Source organism: Pelophylax lessonae (assembly GCF_965119305.1).
Source record: "Pelophylax lessonae genome assembly, chromosome: 8".
In the NCBI taxonomy this organism is placed as follows: domain Eukaryota; kingdom Metazoa; phylum Chordata; class Amphibia; order Anura; family Ranidae; genus Pelophylax; species Pelophylax lessonae.
Window position 1 is genome coordinate 8,635,031 of NC_138775.1, and position 6,000 is coordinate 8,641,030.

Here is a 6,000-nt window from a genome sequence, read left to right on the forward strand (position 1 = left end):
TATAAACAATGTTACTTTGTGTCTCTCTATCTCCTTTCTGATCAATGTTCATAAAAATATATTACTTTTTATCTCTCTCAGATCAATTCGTAAACAATGTTACTTTGTATCTCTCTCCTGTCTGAAAAATGTGTATAAACAATGTTACTTTGTATCTCTCTATCTCCACTGAACAATGTTTATAAACAATGTTACTTTGTATCTCTCTATCTCCACTGAACAATGTTTATAAACAATGTTACTTTGTATCTCTCTATCTCCTGTCTGATCGATGTTTAAAAAAAATGTTAATTTGTATCTCTCTATCTCTCCCATCGGATCAATGTTTATAAACAATGTTACTTTGTATCTCTCTATCTCTGGTCTGTGCAATGTTTATATGCGTTACTTTGCATCTCTCTCTTTTTTTTTTTTTTTTACAGCAACAGCTTCTACAGCTTTAGGCCCCTTTCACACTGCTCTGTTGCATTTTCCCTGCAGCGTGGGCACCTTATTTGATGATGAAACGCATTGGGTAGGACTTCTGGTTAACATCTTTCCCGCTCTTTGACGCGTACGCTGAGAACTGGCATAGCGTTGCTTCCTGGTTCCATGTTAGGAGATGAATGCCTAATTTGACAAGTAAATGCATTCGTTTTTAAACTTTTTTTTTTTCATTTAAAAATGGATTTTACACTATAGACCAAGGTTTCTCAGCTAGAGTTCCTCCTGAGGTTGCTAGGGGTTTCTCCTGAGGTTGCTAGGAGTTCCTCCTGAGGTTGCTGGGGGTTCCTCCTGAGTTTGCTAGGAGTTCCTCCTGAGGTTGCTGGGGGTTCCTCCTGAGGTTGCTAGGAGTTCCTCCTGAGGTTGCTGGGGGTTCCTCCTGAGGTTGCTAGGGGTTCCTCCTGAGGTTGCTAGGAGTTCCTCCTGAGGTTGCTGGGGGTTTTTCCTGAGGTTGCTAGGGGGTCCTTCCGAGGTTGCTAGGAGTTCCTCCTGAGGTTGCTAGGGGTTCCTCCTGAGGTTGCTAGGAGTTCCTCCTGAGGTTGCTGGGGGTTCCTCCTGAGGTTGCTAGGGGTTCCTCCTGAGGTTGCTAGGTGTTCCTCCTGAGGTTGCTGGGGGTTCCTCCTGAGGTTGCTAGGGGTTCCTCCTGAGGTTGCTAGGGGTTCCTCCTGTGGTTGCTAGGAGTTCCTCCTGAGGTTGCTGGGGGTTTCTCCTGAGGTTGCTAGGGGGTCCTTCTGAGGATGCTAGGAGTTCCTCCTGAAGTTGCTAGGGGTTCCTCCTGAGGTTGCTAGGAGTTCCTCCTGAGGTTGCTGGGGGTTCCTCCTGAGGTTGCTAGGAGTTCCTCCTGAGGTTGCTGGGGGTTCCTCCTGAGGTTGCTAGGGGTTCCTCCTGAGGTTGCTAGGAGTTCCTCCTAAGGTTGCAGGGGGTTCCTCCTGAGGTTGCTAGGGGGTCCTTCTGAGGTTGCTAGGAGTTCCTGCTGAGGTTGCTAGGGGTTCCCCTGAGGTTGCTAGGAGTTCCTCCTGAGGTTGCTGGGGGTTCCTCTTGAGGTTGCTAGGGGTTCCTCCTGAGGTTGCTAGGAGTTCCTCCTGAGCTTGCTGGGGGTTCCTCCTGAGGTTGCTGGGGGTTCCTCCTGAGGTTGCTAGGGGGTTCCTCCTGAGGTTGCTAGGAGTTCCTCCTGAGGTTGCTGGGGGTTCCTCCTGAGGTTGCTAGGAGTTCCTCCTGAGGTTGCTGGGGGTTCCTCCTGAGGTTGCTGGGGGTTCCTCCTGAGGTTGCTAGGGGTTCCTCCTGAGGTTGCTAGGAGTTCCTCCTAAGGTTGCAGGGGGTTCCTCCTGAGGTTGCTAGGGGGTCCTTCTGAGGTTGCTAGGAGTTCCTCCTGAGGTTGCTAGGGGATCCCCTGAGGTTGCTAGGAGTTCCTCCTGAGGTTGCTGGGGGTTCCTCTTGAGGTTGCTAGGGGTTCCTCCTGAGGTTGCTAGGAGTTCCTCCTGAGCTTGCTGGGGGTTCCTCCTGAGGTTGCTGGGGGTTCCTCATGAGGTTGCTAGGGGTTCCTCCTGAGGTTGCTAGGAGTTCCTCCTAAGGTTGCAGGGGGTTCCTCCTGAGGTTGCTAGGGGGTCCTTCTGAGATTGCTAGGAGTTCCTCCTGAGGTTGCTAGGGGATCCCCTGAGGTTGCTAGGAGTTCCACCTGAGGTTGCTGGGGGTTCCTCTTGAGGTTGCTAGGGGTTCCTCCTGAGGTTGCTAGGAGTTCCTCCTGAGCTTGCTGGGGGTTCCTCCTGAGGTTGCTGGGGGTTCCTCCTGAGGTTGCTAGGGGGTCCTCCTGAGGTTGCTAGGGGTTCCTTGAGCAATGGGCAATTTCTGCTTCTCAGATAAGTTTCCAATGACACCATTGTTCCTCTTAGCTATCTGTAAGGGGGTAATTCTTCCCAATGATGAGAAGAGTAAGGAGCATTCTTCCCACTGACTGTCACACTAATGTGTCATGAGTTGTAGATTTTTAATTTTTAGCAGAGGGTTCCCCGAGACCAAAAATTTATTCCAAGGGTTCCTCTGTGTTGAAAAGGTTGAGAAAGGTTGCTATAGTTGCTCTACTTTCCTGTTCTTTGTATCTGTTTGCTATCGATTTGCAATGTGGGGAGCAACTGGTTTCCCAGGTTGACATTTGATGGGCAGATGCACTAAGCATTAGGAATAACTTTCTGGGGGGATTCATTAGGTGTCATTGACACATTTGTTAGCACAAGGAAGGGGTGACTCATATCTGGGGTGTGCAGGCAGAAGCAGGGGGCACCCGGGGACTGCACAAGGTTCACACATTTGCAGTGTAAATCGCAGACTTTGCATTGGAAAGGACTGCACCATTGTTGTAGTTTGGATTTATTCGATAATCAGCACAGAGCATGTGGATTTGGACTCTCTTATGAGCTTATATTGCAATATGCTTGTGCAGTAATGGCATGGTGTTAGCGTGTGACTCCCATAATTAAAGGACATGCTGAGTTGTGAATTATTTATATGACTTTTATGAATATGTTTTTACATGCATTGTTTGCACAGGTTCACATGTTTTATTAACTAATTTATTGATGGCAGCACTGTAATGTTATTTGAGCATTAGTTTGAATGCCTCTGCATTCCTCACCGCAGTACCACTTACTATATTGTTTTTCCTTTGGGTATCTCAGGAGTTTTTATCACTTTTAGTTTCTACAGTTTGTTAACCCCTTCTTCCCCTGCTCCTCCTATATATTCTTTTTATGGCGATTTTTTTTTTAATTTTTTTTGCTTTTCATTATTTTTCTATCCATTAATATTTAACCACTATAAGACTGGAAGATTTTCCTGCTTAATGACCAGGCCCTATTTTGAAATTCGGCACTGCATTACTTTAAGGGACAATTTTGTGGTCGTGCGACACTGTACCCAAATAAAATTTACACCTTTTTTTTCCCACAAACAGAGATTTCTTTTGGTGGTATTTGATCACCTGTGCGATTTTTAATTTTTGCGCTATAAACAAAAAAAAAAAACAATATTTTTCACATTCTGCTATATAACATTCCCCCCAAAAAAATGAAAAAAATCAAAATTTTTTAACATTTTAGGCCAATCTGTTTTCTGCTACATATTTTTGGTAAGAAAAAAATCGCAATAAGCGTATTTTGATTGGTTTGCGCAGTACTTAAATAAAATTGATGTCCTTTTTTTTCCCACAAACACAGCTTTCTTTTGGCTTTTACTTTTTTCTATGGATTGCATACAAAAAATTATTTACATTTTATGTGCCCCCCCCCCCCAATTTATATATATATGTATATATATCATTTAAGTATAATTTTAAAAAGGAGACATAAAATAAAAATTATACTTTTATTAATACCTTTTTATTAAAAACACTTATCAAAATAGAAAAAAAAACAGATTGTTATTTTTTTAACCACTTGCCGTCTGCTCACTCGAGCACTACTGCGGCAAAGTGGTTCGTTATCGTCTGGCGACGTAGACCTACGTCGCCAGACACTCCCCTTTCTCAGCGGCGCACGCGCGCCGCCGGAGGCTCGCTCCCGCTGTATCTAGTCACAGCGGGAGTCGGGCCAGGGGAGGAGCAGCGGCGATCACCGCTGCTCTTCCCCGATCGTCGGGGATCTAGTGTTGAGATCCGCCTGCTTGTGGAAACAGAGCGGGCGGATCTCCTAAGTGACAGACAGGGTCAGATTGCAGGATTCAGCATAGCTCAACCCAGGATCTGTCCCTGTGTCACTTAGTCACCTCCCCCCACACACGTTAGTAAGCACCAGGCATACATTAACCCCTCCCTCTCCAATAAAATTAACCCCTTCCCTGCCAGTGTCATTTTTACAGTAACAGTGCATATTTATAGCACTGATTACTGTAGTAATGTCACTGGTACCCCCAAAAGTGTCAAAAATGTCAGTCAAGGGTCCAATCTGTCCGCCACAATGTCGCAGTCCCGCAAAAAAAAATTGCAGATCGCCGCCATTACTCGTTAAAAAAAACACCAAAAATGACAGAAATCTTTCCCTTAGTTAGTAAACGCAATAACTTTTGCGCAAACCAATCAAAATACGCTTATTGTGATTTTTTTTTACCAAACATAGGTAACAGAAAACAAATTGGCCAAAAATTTTAAAAAATTTAGATTTTTACATTTTTTGGGGGGAATTTCATATAAAAAAATGTGAAAAATATTGTTATTTTTTCAAAATTTACGCTCTTTTTTTGTTTATAGCGCAAAAAGTAAAAATCGCACAGGTGATCAAATACCACCAAAAGAAAACTCTGTTTGTGGGAAAAAAAGGACGTAAATTTTGTTTGGGTATGGCGTCGCACGACCGCGCAATTGTAAGTTAAATTCGCACAGTGCCGTATCACAAAAAGTGGCCCAGACGTAAGACAGCAAAATGCTCTAGTGGTAAAGTGGTTAAGTTTTTGTTTTTAAGTTTCTTTTTAAGTTTTTTCTATGGATTGCATACAAAATATTATTGAAATTTTATTCCCCCCCCCCCCCCCCAATTTGTATATAGGTATATATATCATTTTAGTATAATTTTAAAAAGGAGATATAAAATAAAAAGTATACTTTTATTAATACCTTTGTTTTTTCAAACACTTTTCAAAACAGAAAAAAAACGTTTTTTTTTTTTAAAGTTTTTGTTTTTAATTTTTTTTTAAGTTTTGATACTTTTTTCTATGGATTGCATACAAAATATTATTTAAATTGTATTTGTAAACCCCCCAATTTATATATATATGTATATATATCATTTTAGTATAATTTTAAAAAGGAGATCTAAAATACAAAGTATACTTTTATTAATACCTTTTTTTTTAAAACACTTAGCAAAATAGAAAAAAAAAACAGTTTGTTCTTTTTTAAGTTTTTGTTTTTATGTTTTTTTGTTCTTTTTTCAGTTTTGTTACTTTTTTCTATGGATTGCATACAAAATATTATTTAAATTTTATTTGCCCACCCCCCAGTTACTTTTTTCTATGGATTGCATACAAAATATTATTTACATTTTATTTGCCCCCCCCCCAGTTTATATATATGTGTATACATATATATAATTTTAGTATAATTTTTAAAAGGAGATATAAAATACGAAGTATACTTTTATTAATACCTTTGTTTTTTTAAACACTTATCAAAACAGAAAAAAACAGTTTGTTCTTTTTTAAGTTTTTGTTTTTAATTTTTTTTGTTCTTTTTTTAAGGTTTTGTTACTTTTTATGTATATATATATATATATATATATATATATATATAATTTTAGTATAATTTTAAAAAGGAGATATAAAATACAGAGTATACTTTTATTAATACCTTTTTTTTTAAATACTTATCAAAATAGAAAAAAAACATTGTTCTTTTTTAAGTTTTTGTTTTTAAGTTTTGTTACTTTTGTCTATGATTGCATACAAAATATTATTTAAATTCTATTTGCCCACCCCCCCCCCCCAATTTGTATATATGTATATATATCATTTAAGTATAATTTTAAAAAGGAG